Raw genomic sequence first — 15532 nt, forward strand, 5'->3', positions numbered from 1 at the left:
TTTCCTCTTATGATTCAGTTATAACCTTTGTTTTAAAAGGATAAGTTCCAAAAAGGACCATAATTCATTGTCCAGTGGAGTACACAGACTGCCTTTGTAAATGTTTACACAAGAATAAGTGAAGTCTATTAAGAGTCTGGAGGTAGCAGTCAGCCTTGGGTATAATTAACTGTATACGGGTAGCTGGCATTCATGGTAGGACAGTTGATACATGTGTTAACATGTACAACTTCATAAGGTTTTGAAGCTAGTATTTTTAGTAAGATTTTTTTGGTGTAACCGGACAAATTCCCCACAAACTGAGCAGCAGTAACACCATGTGCATCTTGTTCAATATCCACCCGGAGTGGTTTCTATACTACTGATGGCAGGATGCTAGGGGGCTGAAAAGAAGGGAAAATCTCTGGGTGATTCCTAGTCCCACTGCTGTATGTGCTGAAGTCAAGTGCAGAAATTTTTCAAGTGCAGAAGTTATTTAAAGAGAACATTAAGGTATACTGGGCTCCTACCTGCTTTGTCTTGATTTTGCTATAAATATATGGAGGGATAGTTGATATTAGTTAGAAACACCACCTAAAAGAATTACAGAATTGCTGTTTGAGAATGTTTTTTTAAGCTGAGAAATGAGAAAAGTGTGTAATACTCTGATTTATGGTGGAAATATGTATTCAGCAGGACTTATTGGACAATGATCAATGATGCCAAAAAAATCAAGTTTTGCATTCAAGCTATTGAAAGTAAAAATAGTATTTATTGTTAAAGGGCCAAAATAATTGAAACTGGCTGCATCTCAAATATGGAAGGATCCTTCCTTTGTTATAAATTGGGATGTAAAAATGGCAAAAGAGACTATTTGTTAAAGAGAGAAATATGTATGTCTCTTAGTTCCAACTTTACTTCCATTTGATTTAAAAAAAAATTGGCATTTAACAATTATGGGGAAATAGTATATAAAACAAAGCCACTTGCCATTTTGGAAGAGTCTGTGACACTTCAGTGGAGGGGGAAAAAAAATGCATGCTAGGTTTTCTTTTTGCTAATTCACTTTGAATTATTCCTTGCAGAAAGTTCCAGAGTCTGCCTGAATGCTTGTGTTATGCAGTTAGCTTACTTTCCTTGGCCAAAGTAGCATGGCTTTTGTTTGTTTGTTTGGTTTTTTTTTTTTGTTTGTTTGTTTTGTTTTTTTTCCCAATTTCTGCTCTCCGGTGTGAGGCACTTGTCACATTTTACCAGCAGACCTACTGATTTTTTTGATTATTTCTAACCTTTCCTGTAACAGCAGATTAGAGATCTGTGGATACTTACTACTGGTAATCTAAGAAGCAGACCTTGTAGTGGTGTTTTCATCAGCTGTACCAAAGGGAAAAGAGCAAAGGCTTGTTTTTAATACTAAGCTGAGTGAATATGGCGTGGAAATCTGGTAATGGCAAGGTATCAGTTTTGTAAAGTGATATATTTCAGAGGGATAACTAAATTTGACTGTGAATAAAAAGCTTTATAAATGGAACATTTAAGAGCCTATCTTTTACTTTTCAGCATAGTGTTGCCTTGACATGCATCATTTCAGTTTGGCAGCCCAAGCAAATGGATGGGAGCAATTCAGGATGATAATTCAGTATCGCCAAGAGGCGGCTTCTCAATTTAGTGTGGACACATTCTGTGGTAATATAAAGCCTCTATTAAGTGACAGAAAATGGGTCTAATTCAGCACTTTGCTCCAGCTTTACGCCAAGACAGCCATGATTTCAAAGGTACTTAAACTGGACATCCAAAGACTAGATCAGCAACATGATTTTCAAGCTAAGGATCACTCAAAGTCATGGTGATGCATCTTAAAAAGCAGTGATTCAGAGTAGGCAGGAAAGAAATGAAGCTTGGCTGCCCTTGCCAATGGACTGTAAAGTAAGTAGCAGTTGTAGGGGCACGGTCTTGCTGTTGTCTACCAGCTCAAATTGATAAAGTAAATGTGCAGTTGCTGAGTTACAGCATTGAAGTTGGCAAAAAAGTAGTTTTTGATGTTACCCATTTGTTATAAATGCTCGTGTTCATGAACATGTTTGAGACTTTATTTTTCTCTTGTAGTTTTCTAGTATGTTTATTTTTCTTCATCACTTGAGTGTTTTTGGGTTTAATTAATCATTGTTTAAAGCCACAAAGTCACTGTCTCCATTATTAAAAGGTGAGAGATAGAAATGTCTGTAATAAACATTGTCAAGCATAAACAGTCGTATTAATTTGTTGCCCCAAGCTGAAAAAACTACTCTGCAACTCCTCTACAAGACAAAACGTGTTTTCTTATGCAGTGTGTCCATGGAGAGAGTGTTTTCTCAAAGTAGTTAATTGTTGCCTGTATATGTATACACTGCACACCCAGGTGAATTTTATCTCTTGCTAGACAGTAGGCTCTTTTCTCAATGTATAAAGTGCAAGGTAATGAAATGTTACTGTCAGAGACAGTAACACATACTATTCCTTTATGGCAATTCAACTTTTGTTTTCATCAAAGTAGAAAAAATCCAGCATTAAAGAACAGAAAATATAGTCTTACATAAGTATATGTATGTTGTGTAATGAAAACACCCCTAAAATCTACCTGATTCTAAAAAGTCACTGATTTCCAGTGCAGTTTATTTGATTACTAATTAGAGGCCACTTTGCTCTGTAGACAGCATTTCTTAAGCTTTGTTTAACGTCTAGTATATGCGGGGCTTACTGCTGATACTTGCACAGTGCCTCAACCTGTGTGTCTAGGTGGGTGTTTTTTTTTTTTTTTTTTTTTCCTCAGTTTCCAGATGTTTATAACTTGGCCTACTTTTAACTGTTTGCATTAGATTTGTAAAGGCTGAACAGTTGTTATAGTTATTCTCAAGAACATGGTTCATAAAGTATAGGCTGCTTTGCCAATGATAGCTAAGACTTGTGAATTTGTTTTTTCTAAAGGTTGTAACCCTCTTTCATTGAGGTGACAATCTGAAATGTAGTGAAAAATTGTCCACATTAGGGCTCTACAGAAGACACAGAAAACTGCATAATAGGCATAATATTAATCAGCTACTAGTTTGCTGTGTGTTCCAGCTTTCCCATGCATGGATGATGACATGGTGCTCTAACATACTATTTTTGCAAAGTTGCAGATCTAATACAACTTTACTGGTAACTTCCTCCCCTCTTCCTCTCCCCTCCCTCCCTTGCTCCCCCTCCCTCCCTCTGTCTCTGTCCTCCTATTTCTCCAAGGAGGAAATAAGCTTCAAAGATCATCTTCTGTTTTCTTTCCTGCCACCCAGGTGAGGTCAAATGAAGGGACAGATTTTAGCCTAGGATTTACTTGTGCAGATTCTGCCATTAGTTATGGAGACTTCTGAATATCAGTACAGGGAAGAGCCTCCTACCCCATGGCACTTCCATTCCCATCACAAATAGTCAAGATATAATTGAGCCAGGCCTTCAGTTAATGTACACTGTTAAGCTCATTTGCATCCAAAGAGGATCAGAAGTTCAAAGTCATTTAACATAAGGCATGTATTAGGTGAACTGCTGGCCACAGGAACCTCAGGGGCCATTACCTCAGCTGGCAAAGATTAGCGACAATTTATTCTATTCAAGCATCTGAGCCAAAGTGCCACCAACCTCAGGGAAAAAAGAAAAGATTCTCAGCTGGTGACTTTGGAACTGCGTTAACACATCTGTGGCCCTATGTTGGTAAGATATTGGAGTGGTTCTTTGTAATGTAACTGAAGAATGCATCTTAAAAGGGTAGATTTTGGGAGGTGTGTGGAAAATGAAACATTAAAATTTGTCATTTGTCCCATTTAATTTATCTGATAAGGTCTTTATTTTAGTAGGCTAGTGTATTTATAAATTAGAGGCAAGCATTTTTCAGTTTGGTCAGAGCAGAGAAGGCATGTAAATCATGCTGTTGAATTCCTTTGTGCTTTAAGTCCATTTCAGCTCTTTTTTGGTCTTGCAGCTGCTTTTCTGCCTTCAGTCTAATTAGAGAGGGTCACTCTCCTGCTAGCTCTTAGACTGAGCAAAAGAATCACTGCGAGGAATTCTTCAAGCATCCTGCAAGTTTGGGCTCTTTGGGCACATCTGTATGACATTACCTAAATGGCAAGAATTGCAGCAGAAATGATATCTATTAAAACAGAGAGGCCAGAACCTCTTCTAGTAAGTTAAATTAGTTTGAATTAAAAGCGAAGGGGAACAGGGTGCATATATCCCTTGAAGCCAATACACACTTACTCCTTTGCTGCAGCCATGGAGAAGCATTTCTCCTGTTTTTGTTCGCCACGTCCTCTGTACCTCTCCAGAAGGGTACTCTGCACAAAAGGTGAGCAAGTCTCTTCCCCCTTTTCTGTGTCTTCCTCTTTGGCGTGTGAGGGAGCAATGCTGTAGCTCCTCCGCCCCAGCCAGGCGGCTGTGCGCCATTTTATCCCTCAGTGGCGGCCCTGTTCCACACTGAGGCACCGGAGCACTGAAATGGCGGCCAAGCCTACTGTCTGTGTCCCTTTCTACAGTCGCGTCTAGGTGGTAAGGTATCGCCCATAAAGTACGTGTAGCGCTTATGGAGGTGCTGCCTCAAGCCCTCCTTGTCATCTTTGAGGGTGATGGGTGTTTGTCATTTCCCACTTATGTCCCTGCGTGGCCCTTTGCTCCGAGCGGCTTCGCGGAGAACATGGCGGCGGCCCCTTACATAGCGGCAGCGTGTGGAGAAGGGGGCCAGGCTGAGGGGAGCCCTCTGACTTTTTTTTTTTTTTTTTTTTTTTTTTTTTCTCTCTTTGCAAATCCCAGCGCTGATGTCTCTTTTCCACTTGGTGGCAGCAAAGGAGCATTGAAGATCCTACAGGCAGTGCCGCGGCGGGCCTCTCCAGCGCCTCGGAAATCTGCTCCTCAGATGGGGAAAAAAAAAAAAAAAAAAAAAGAAAACCACGAGCCCCGAGAATCTTCATTTAAAGACGTAGCAGCATTGCAGCATTACTTATGAGACAGGTGAGAGTGTGTCTCCAGCCATCACGGGGTGGGGGGGGGGGGGAAATGCAGCTTTGTTACCTTATATCTTTTTTTTTTTTTTTTTTTAACAAGGCCATACAGTAGACAGCATTGTGTCTTTTAACTTTGACAGATTTTAACAGCTTTTTATGAGCAAGCAGTTACATTTCCATATGCTCTGCTTAGTTTCTCTCTAGTTTCTTGGTGAGGCTTTAAAAATGGTGTGTGTAGATGTGTGGGTATATGTGTGTATATATAATGTAATCTAATCTTTGCACAATTGGAAAGTAATACACTGATTTCTAAATTCAGCTGAGTTTACAGACCTGTTTCTCCTCTCACTTGCACCTGTTTTATGCTCATGAAAGGCTGTTAACTCTGATGGATTTGTTTCTAATTTACACTGGTGTAAGTGAGAAGCAGATCAGGCCCTTTACATTTCTGCTTAGGATTTTGATGGAAGGCAAATACTGACTGAAAAAAGCAGCGTGTCTCAGCTGCAGACTGGAGAGCAGATCCATAGCTGGTGAAAGATCCTCGTTCCATGAATTCCAAAGGAGGATTTGCGCTTCTTTGAGATTGAACTATCTCAAACCAGAAGGGCTTAGCAGGTGTTGACTTGTGTTCCATACTTACTCCAACTTACTGTTGGTTCAACTTGGCATGATATGTCACACAGTGTGTGTTGTGTGAGGTAAGCACCTACCTGGAGTGTCCCCCTCCACATTACAGTTGCCTTTCTCCCAGCGAGAGGGGAAATACAGGGCTCCATCCCTAAGCAGCAAAAATGGATGTTGCTCTGTTAGTGGAATGATGCTGCCACTAGCAGAAGATGTAGTCCCAAATATTTCCCCCTTCTCCCAGCCCTCTCCCTTGCCACACTCTGGCATTTTTTTTAGGGCAAAGTCTTATTCTTACAGTGTTTATTCTCTGCTTAGCATCCAGTCACTGGTGACTTTTATGCCTATGCCTACATTAGTAAATGAGGCTAGCATATCACAGATTCCCCAAACTTGTGTTTTAAATCTTGAATTTTGCGTGCACTTGCATTTATACCACTGCAAGTCTTGGATAGGCTCACTGACTCCTGTGGATTTACATCGTTATAGTAGTAAGGCATTAGTAAATGCTTATTTAAAAGGCTTTCTTAGACCCAAGGTTTGATTCTGCTTTAAAATACATCCTAACTGCAATGAAATCAGCAATATTATGTAGCTGTGAAATCCCAGTAGGGGCCACAGCCCTTACATGTTCCCTTTTGCATTCCTTGAGCAAAACTTCTGGCAGTTCACTCCTGCCCCAAGTTTCCCACTGAATTTAGGAGGAATGCAAAGCCAAGTCCTTTATCTTCAGTCACAGCTCACTGACATATGTAGCTACTCGCATAGTGGTCATTCCTTTTTTTCTCTCCAGAATTTCAGCAGCATGAGACTCTTTGAAGATTCTGGTGCTGAATCAAGCTGTTGGTATAACATTACACTGGTCGAGTCCTAAGATGAATTCCCTGTTTGCACCTCGGAGTGTGAATACAAAATACTCAGTTCCCTGAAGAAACTCAGTAGAGAATGAACACTAGCTGCCAAACCCTGTAGTTCGTTAGAATTTTTTTTTTTAAGAGGGAAAGCAGATTATTATACATGTTCATTGAGGCAAAAAGCATTTTTATCCTTCCTCCTCCTTTTTCACAAACATGCGCCCGTACCTGTGCTGCCTTTGGGAGTTCTCCCAGCCCACAGAAGATGGGCGTCAGTGTAACAAACAGCAGAAAAGGAATCGCAGGACTGAGACATCAGGGAAAGAGAGCTGGCAGGGCTATCAAATTAAGTCCTCTGCTAGACAACTATACTGCCTAGTCCTGTTTAAAACTCCTGTCAACATCCTTAAAAACAGTTAGGTTTCTTGGTTCAAAGAAGCTGCTTCACAATTCCATTCCTCTATTTAAGGTGTGGGTTTAATAACCTCTTCCTTATTTCAAGTCAAAATGTGTCCATGGGCAGCTTAAATCCATTTGTTTGTATGTCAAAGACTGTTTGAGTTTAAATGGAAAACCTACTTTTGTTCCAACTGAAGTGAATGTTGCCCTTTTCTGATTGATTATAATCTCTTTTAATCTTGGGTTTACTTTGTGGAGGAGAAACTAGGACTAAAACTGGTACGAGCCATTCTATAGGTGCAAAAAGCACGATTCCAATGCTACTTTGAACACAGGTCCCAAGCAGAGTTCCCAATGACTTTGGCTCAGGCTTTTGCTCGTATGACTTCCAAAATCTCTGTGCATCCTGGATCTGGAAGTGAGTCCCTTGAATGTGGAATTCAGTGCAGCTTTCTGCTTTGTAGGGAGTGGTATTTTTGTCTAGTGAAAGAAGTCACTGAACTCTTCAAGCTCAGCAGCACCTGCAGCTAGCACTGGTATGGATCCATCATTAGAAGTGATTGCAAGAAAGAGGAAATTAAGGAATGAGGCAAATAGCCAAGGGGGAATAGCAGTTTGCACTCTCATGGATGTTACCTACAGGTGCAGAGGCCTAATGCTCCTATCTCCCTGGATTGCAGCCGGTGGTAGGTGTTGCCCAGCAAATCAAACTGGGGAGGGAAAAGCTTAACTCTGTTGGCTCCATTTCCTTGCAAAGGCAGATAGGTTCAGCACTGCCCCTTGAGCAAACACCTCCTCTAGCACTGCAGTGTCCCAGCAGCACCCGGTAAGCAGAGGACTTCTCCTCTGTGGAATGGGCTGTTGGTTTTTTTCCACAGTCCCTATGAGGCCATGGTTACTATTGTTGTCTGCAGTAGACACACATGGAAACTTTAATAAATTAAAACTGTTAAGGAGAGATTGGCAGCACCAGTTGAAGTGATATCATTTTGATTATACATTTATTATAGTTTGTTGATGGATAAGTCAAAGAAACAGACATTTTTCATAACAATGCCAGGTTAACTTGCTAGTTTTAGCTAAATACAGTTCTCCAGTTGTATCCCTTGCTACGTTGGTAAGGTCTGTTGAGTGTGAGGCCTGAAGTTCTGCTCTCATCACTGCTGACTGGAGTAGCAGTGCATTGACTTATGCCAGCTGTAGATGTGAGGTGACGGTCCTGAATGGTGAAGTTAGGTTTTTGAGCAGCCTTTTAGCCAGCTTGTTGAAAAGTGGTCCTTGAGAAGCCTGAATATTCTGGTGAAAAGGGTAAGACATCTCCTTATATATATAGCAGGAAAAAAAGCATTCCAGATGGGTTTCACTGTCACGGGATCTATGCAGCCAGCTGAGGGGAATGGGTGTAGATGAGCTCCTTCCAGAAGTGTGTTTATTTTAAAATTATTTTTATTTTTTAAATGCAGCCATTGCTGGTACTGTGATTTTTAGGGAAGCTCTTTGAAACTTTGTGTGTGTGTGTGTGTGTATGTGTGTGTGTACTTGATGTCAGTGAAGATAATGCAGGCTTGGTCATTGTCTTTGGTAGCGTGACCGGGGGAAAGCTGCTGCCTAGCGATATGTGTCTCATTTAGGGTAGGTTTCTTGGTGTCTGCACTGTGCTGGACAGCGTGGGCTGCAGACTGCAGCCCGTCACTGTAACCCCAGCTGAGGCCTTTCCTGCTTGAGGGAAGGTGCTTGCTTGGTGCTAGGGAATCTGGAGTTGCTGTTGCTGTCTTCTTACTTCCTCCTCCCCCTTTTTCTCCTCACTTTTGTCTGGTTTACTTTCTCCACTGATCAAAACAGGTAGCTCAGCTCAGTGTCTCAAAGTGGGGTACAGTATGTCCCGAGTTTGAAAGAAGGTAATGCTTCTTTTCTCTGCAAATAATAGAATAGTTATGTTAAGACTTTAAAATAATTTGCTACTGAAAGTGAACCACACACCTTCCTGCAGCCCTTTGCAGAAGGAGTGGGGCTGCTTAGTTAAGCCGTTCCAATTACTATGTCATTTTATGTGTATAACCATAGGTGAAACCATTGCGCTTTTGGTTAGAGTGGAGTATTTCTTTTGTTTTTCTCCTTTTTTCGGTTTCCCACTGCTCTTTCTAACAAACATAAAGTGACCATCCTAACAAGAACAAGATGATTCTGTTTGCTGCTTTCTGTGGATGGGGGGGAGCACTGGCATTCCTGGGTTTCTGGTAGTCACTAGAGCTGAAGTGTGAAGAGTTTGTCCAGAGCCACTCAGCGAGTCCCTGCTGGAGTGGGGAACCCACCATCGAATCCACATTTAGGGTTTCCTGAGATGGTGCTCCGGACCTGGAGCTTCTCTGGAGCTTCTCTAGATGCTGTTCTTTTCACCAACCAGTCCTTGTTTTTCTGCAAGCATTCACCCTGGTAGGGTGGGTTCCCTTTCAGAGGCTCATGCCTAAAGTTCACAAAAGATGTTGTAATGCTAATAAGGAGACTAAAGAGGAGAAGGGAGTAGAGTGAAGCAAGGAGCAGATGCATAACCACTCCTCCCGCTCAGTATTTCCCCTGGAGCGTTCCCTCAGAGATCACCCTATAATGTCAGCTCTGTTTACTCCTTGAGTAAATGTCTGGTGTCACTTTAATAAATCAGATGAACTCTTCTCAAGAAGATATGAAGCCTGTCATTTGTTCATTAAGATTATTTACTATAGAGTATGGAGCTGAAATACAATAACTGCTAAACATGACAAAATGGATGAAGGCTGCTTAGTGAGTTTGAAGGTAAAAGGGTGTTGACATAAATCAGTCAATACCTAGTTTAGATCATTATACGGGGTTTTATTCAGAAGCTTCTAAATCTATTGTAAACAGTATGCCGTGTTTCAAGCAGCTCTGCACAACAGGTAGGGTCTGATTTAGGCATGTGCTTGCTCTCAGATGCTCCTCATGGCCTGCACGGACCCGCGGAGGGACCCTGCCGTGCGTGGGGCAGGCGACTGCCCAGCAGCAGAGGCTGCCTTTACCGTGCACTGTGCTTGCTTTGGGGACCAGCACCATGACGGGGCATGGTGCCATCTAAGGTTTTCTTATCTCTTTTCATGACTGATTTGCATTTTGTTGGACTCATTGTCATCTCTGGAATTAAAGAGCTTCTGATAGAGAAATGTCCCTGCTTGGCTCCAGAGGCTGTTGCTACAGACTAGAACCAGGGCAGTAGGAAAGTTAATAGCAACTGTTTGGTGGCTTAATTATTTTGTATGCTTCTTGCTTTCAAGCTGTGGATAGTTTTTCAGTAGACTTATAAATGCTGCCAGTACGGTTCCTTGGGAAGCCAACAAACACTGACAGGCCTGGCAGTTGTACGAATTTACAGTTGACATTGCTGAATCCTGATGGAATTCCTCTGGAGCTGAGTAGGGCTCAGGGCAAAGGGAAGACTCGGACATTCAGATGTATAAGGAGTAGGTGCAGAGAGCCATCCCTCACACTGAGGCGGGACCTGTGAGTCTTTTCTGTCTGTGGCCTATATAGGCTGTGATCAGCTTCAGACCCCGTCATTGTTCAGAGGGGACAGTTTCCCTCTGTCATGAGGGACTGTGAAGTTTCTGGTGTCTTTTTTGGGATAAGCTTGAGTCAAGAGGTGCACAGCAGGAGCCACCCTGCACCTGGTGGCTCCTGTTCTGATGGCAGGTCGGCCTCTGGCCCGGCGGAAGGGGGACCTGCCTGTTCCTTGCCCTTGTTTCTGTCCTCGCAGTATCACAGGACTCTCCCGGTCTGCTGAACAACCTGCCTAAGCAGTAGGGGAGCTGCAGGGAGTGCTGTCTTGCTCCCTAGATTTTTGTGAGGCCACTGGGGGATAGTTAATGCCCTCATGGGCTGGATTACACCATGGATCTGCTGCAGAACCTCTCACACTTGTGGGATCCAGTTGCAGGCCTCAGTTTAAACTATATTAAGTTTCACAGGGAAGCCTTGGTTTGAGTTTTGAGTTCTGGTGTAGCACACCTGCTAAAAATGTGCTTAGCTTTATACATATGGGTAATCCTCACCTCTCTTCCCATCATGGGGGAGAGAAGCTCTGTTGTTCAGGGCGGCAAAAGTCGCAGCGAAGCTGTGGTGTTTGTTGTACAAAGAGCTGTTGTCAGCTCTGCTCCTTCGATAGTGCAGCCTAGTGTCCCAATACATCCCTAACTGGTGTGATTGACAGTGCTGTGTCCTTGTAACGAAGCTAAGGCAGGGTGGGGAGAAAAGAATCCTGCTGTTTTCAAAGAAAGCAGTTGAGCTGCTATAGCCAGTGTTCTCTGTTGACATTTTTGTGTTTGTAAAACCTCACAGCTTCCTTTGTCAATCCCCTGAAATCATCAAGAGAATGAAATAAAAATACTGGGAAAGATTGCTGGACGTGAAAGTGTGTGAAATGTACTTGACCACTCTGCTAGTCACTAGAAACAGAAAAAGAAACAGAGAGAAAGGGTGGTGAGGAGGTGACACAGCAGCAATGGGCAACACGGCTCTAAGTATGTGTGACCAGGGGTCTCTAATATTAGGCTTTTATCCCATTACATCTAATTGACATGAAACTTTGTCATTAACAAACTGAGAAGTACTTACTCCCTGAAATATCTGGGACATTATAGTGACTTTCTTTTCCTGAGAGGTTGTTGAAAGGACTATTATGGCACAGCTCATGTGTAACCTGGGAAAATGATGCAGTAGTCTGCAAAGTTAATGAAAAGTCATTTGTCATGGGAGTGCAGGTGTGACCCAGTTTCTACGTTCTAACACATGGTGGAAGTAAGCGGCTGGATTGTAGGCGTGTCGCCAAGCACGATGCACATTCTGCGGGTGTCACTGGTGCAGCGCTCCGTGCATCTCGCTGATAGCGAGAAGTCTTTAAATATGTGATCTTTTCTTCTAAGGTCAAGCAAGATTACTCCATAACTTAATTTTAGCTTTGCTATCTCTGCAGTCAAAATGGTAGCATTCAGTGGGGCTTTGCTTTTCAGTGTCTGCTTTTGAAGTGTTACTTTTAAGGGGCTTGATAGCTTTTTATTTTTTGGGGGGTGAGGAGGGGTTGCTCAGTTTGGAGTAAATGGGCTTTGGGAAAGCGTTTTGTGATTAAGAACCCTCTGGGTTCATTCCCATGCCAAGCAAAGCAGCATGTCAGCAGGAAAGGTGGCATTTACACTAGCTGTGTGGTTGGCAAGGGGAAAAATCTGCAGATGACCAGCAGCATCTGTACCGTGACTTTTGCGGGGCTACTGCAAAGGTTGAGATGTGAAAGCTGCTGAAGTACCTTGCATAGAGCAGTGTGCTATTTGATAGAGCTCTAGTTGCAGCAAATTGTGTTGGGCTCTTTTTAGGAGCCAGATGTTCAGCTGGTCTCAATCACTGCCCATAAATGTCAGAGGAAAGCAAAAAGAGAAAAAATCCCAACCCCTTCAGTTTGTCTTTCTTTGTGACAGGTCTAGTCCTTTCGCAAAAATAATGTTTTCACATGATTGCTGTTTGGATATATTATCTAGTTTCTTTCTGACAGAGCAAGAAAGAAAAAAAAAAAAAAACGGCGAAGGGTAGTCTTGATCCCTTGCTGCTGCTGCTGTGTGCTGTTCTTTGAATTGCTTAGTCAGTTATACCCTCAACCTCAAAATCCTGCAAGGTTGAAGTGCCTGAAATGCTTGTTTAAGCATCCAGTATGAGATACGTGATCCAAGCCAGCTCAGAACGAAAGCTGGAGCTCTCCCCACTCTTCTGCTTGTTTCTACTGCCGCAGATTCGGGTCCCTGTGCATCACACTGAGCCTCACAGATGGCACAGGAACCATCCTGCTTTGATAGCACATTCGAAGTCCCCAGCTGAGTGAAGGTCCCTCTTGTTTTTTGCAGTTAGCACTGAATGCTGCTGAATTGCACTGGGGAGGTGTCTGGTCCCATGGCTCAAATGCAGGTCATGGAAGTTGAACCTTGCTGAAGGCCAAGCTATGGGCTGCCCTGGGGGGGTGCCTTGTCGCCTTCCATTTTAAATAGTTTTTCTGAGGCAAAAGTACTTCTATAGCAGCTTCAGTGTGAAGTGTTGAAGGACAAGCTTTTTTGATTGTTTTGTTTCAAGGGATGTTTAGCAAAGTTGTGTCTTGTGTTGAGATCTAGCTGCCATGTTGTTGTTTTGGCTATGCTAAAGATGGTCATTTTATTCTAGTAATTTTTTGTATATATTCATTAATAAACGCTACCAAAAACAGTTTTCTGGTCAAGAAGGTCACAGACCTTCTTTTTCTTGGTCTGATTCAGTTTTTTTTTTTGTTGTTTGTTTGTTTGTTTTTGTTTGTTTGTTTGTTTGTTTTTCCTCAGAGGTCCTGAAAGGACCTTCTAGGGCTACGTGGATGCTCTACTTTGAAAGAATAATATAAATATAGCTCATTTTAGTAGCCTTCGTCCAACCTGTATATTCTATAAGCCTCATTTGTGTATGTTTACAAGCCGTTATATTATACTTTTAAGGAACCCACTGTGCGTATTACATGGAGACAAGAGGACACAAGCACTTCTTAACTTTCCAGTCTGGTGTGCCTCCTCTTTAAGAATCTCATGCTGGAAACAAGATTAAGAAGTTACAAAATAGGCTCCCTGGTGGCCCCTCACCTTCCTCCCTCATTGGTTCTGAGGTCAAATTTCAAAAGAATTCTAGAAGGTTATTGAATTTCAGGTTGTGTTTTCCCATCACAGTGATTCTGGCCAAAACCCTTTTTAATCTAAAGGAGCAACTGTAACCTTGCTAATAACTAAGAAAACAATGGGCAAAGGGAAAAGACCTGCCAAAAGCTACAAGGCATTTCTGTTGGCAGAATAATTGGTAGATCATTATTTTCGTTGAAAACAATGTGATTTGTATTTCTAATTTTGTAAGATGACTTAATTAATAACACATGCTCAGCAGCGTTGCGTGCAGAGTGGCTCTTGGCAGAAGATGCTTTTAGAGCAGTATTATGGGGCACAGGTGGGATGGTCCAGTACAGCAGATACGGCCCTGACCGCTGCTCAGAGGCGACTGGGCTTGTTTGGGAAGGCCTCAGTCACCACGATGCCCTTGGCACTGAAATGCAAGCTACTTTTTAAAAGACAATGCAATATACGTGGGATTATGGGATGGTCAGGGGATGCAAACACTGGCCTGTGTTTGCAGCAGTGGGCACATGAGAGCAGAATGCTACTGCATGGCGATGCGTGGGAGCATTAGGCCATCTGCAGGGCACTTAGACGGAAGCTGTTCACTCGGACCAAAGAGGTTGAGGGAATTACGCTGGTTCTGCACTGGCCTTGTAGTCCATGTAGTTATTGAGGATGTTTTAGGTGTGAGCATTTATGTGTGCGTGTTTGGGACAGGAGACTGTGGGAGCGCTAGCAGGAAAGGGAAAGCCTTAGAGCACCCATCTGAGGAGCAGGTGGTTTGAAGGCAGAAGTTCCCACATACTTAATTGCAGTCCAAAAATGACAATCCTTAAACCTGGTCTTTTTGCTTCTCAAAGATTGCTTTTGTGCCCTAGTTATGGGCTGTCGTGGTGCTGAGTTTCATTTTGCTCTTGCTTATTTTTCCTTTGTACAGTTTGCTTCTGTCACTCCCTGGAGGAAATCAGCTTGTAGTGAAGGTGGAGGGGGCAGAAGAAAGTGAAGGAAGGACGCGGGACTGTGGCGTCTTCCTTGTGCTGAAACCCCCTAGCCACTGAGAAACTTGCTGTAATTATCCAGAGCATCTTGGCTCTTGGCATGCATGTGAGACCTTGTCTGCTGCGCTATATACAGTAGGTGATTAACTATTGTTTCACACTGATGAAGCAGGTTGTTCTATCCATGATTCAAATCCTCTTCACAACCCCTTTTCTGTAAAATTCTTCTTTTTTCATTATACAGTCATAATTACTTCTTTTTTTGTAGAGTGCGTAACCTGCATACATTGAGTGGCAAGTCTCGAAACCATAATAAGCTGAATGCTCACCTTGGAAGCCATTATTCCAGTCATTAGAACACAGTTTATTCCTCTAGAGGACATTAACACTTGAAAATGTGTCAACTAGAGTACAAAATTTATCATGATCAAGATCCACCTGCCAACTAATTAGAATATAACATTCTGATTTCCTGTACTCTGGTATTAATCAAATGCTTGATGACCATTTGTATTTTTAAGTTGTTTCAGTTTCTAGCAAAGCTCTTTTGAAGGCCAAAGTGATGTGCTCTGACACAGGAGAGATCCTGCAAATAAGGGAAGCCGAAGGGCCGGAGGCAGGGTTGGCATGCTGCTTAGAGGGGCTCCGTCCAAATGCAGACAGTGAGAGAAGCACTGAGACTGGGGCTGGTGGATGGCTTAAAATACGCTTCATATAGCAAAGTTGTTGAAAACCCACTGTCTCTTTAACAAAAATGTAGCAGAAGCTTAACTTCCCACAGGGCTGGAAAAGGATTATAGCTGGAAAATTTTCTAGGTATCAGCTTTAATATTTGCTAATGTTCTGAGAATTCCTGATAGCTTTTCCTAGAAGTAAGGGTTCACACCTTGAGCTAGAGTGTAATATAGCAGTTTGTTTGTGCCTATTTTCTTTCAGCAACACATTTGTTGTAACACTAATAATTCTAGTAGGTAGAGGATTTTTCAGAATTATGAATAAAA

This window comes from Tinamus guttatus, unplaced genomic scaffold, assembly GCF_059628265.1.
Source record: "Tinamus guttatus ecotype Peru unplaced genomic scaffold, ASM5962826v1 Tinamus_guttatus_pri_ptg000116l, whole genome shotgun sequence".
Classification (NCBI taxonomy): domain Eukaryota; kingdom Metazoa; phylum Chordata; class Aves; order Tinamiformes; family Tinamidae; genus Tinamus; species Tinamus guttatus.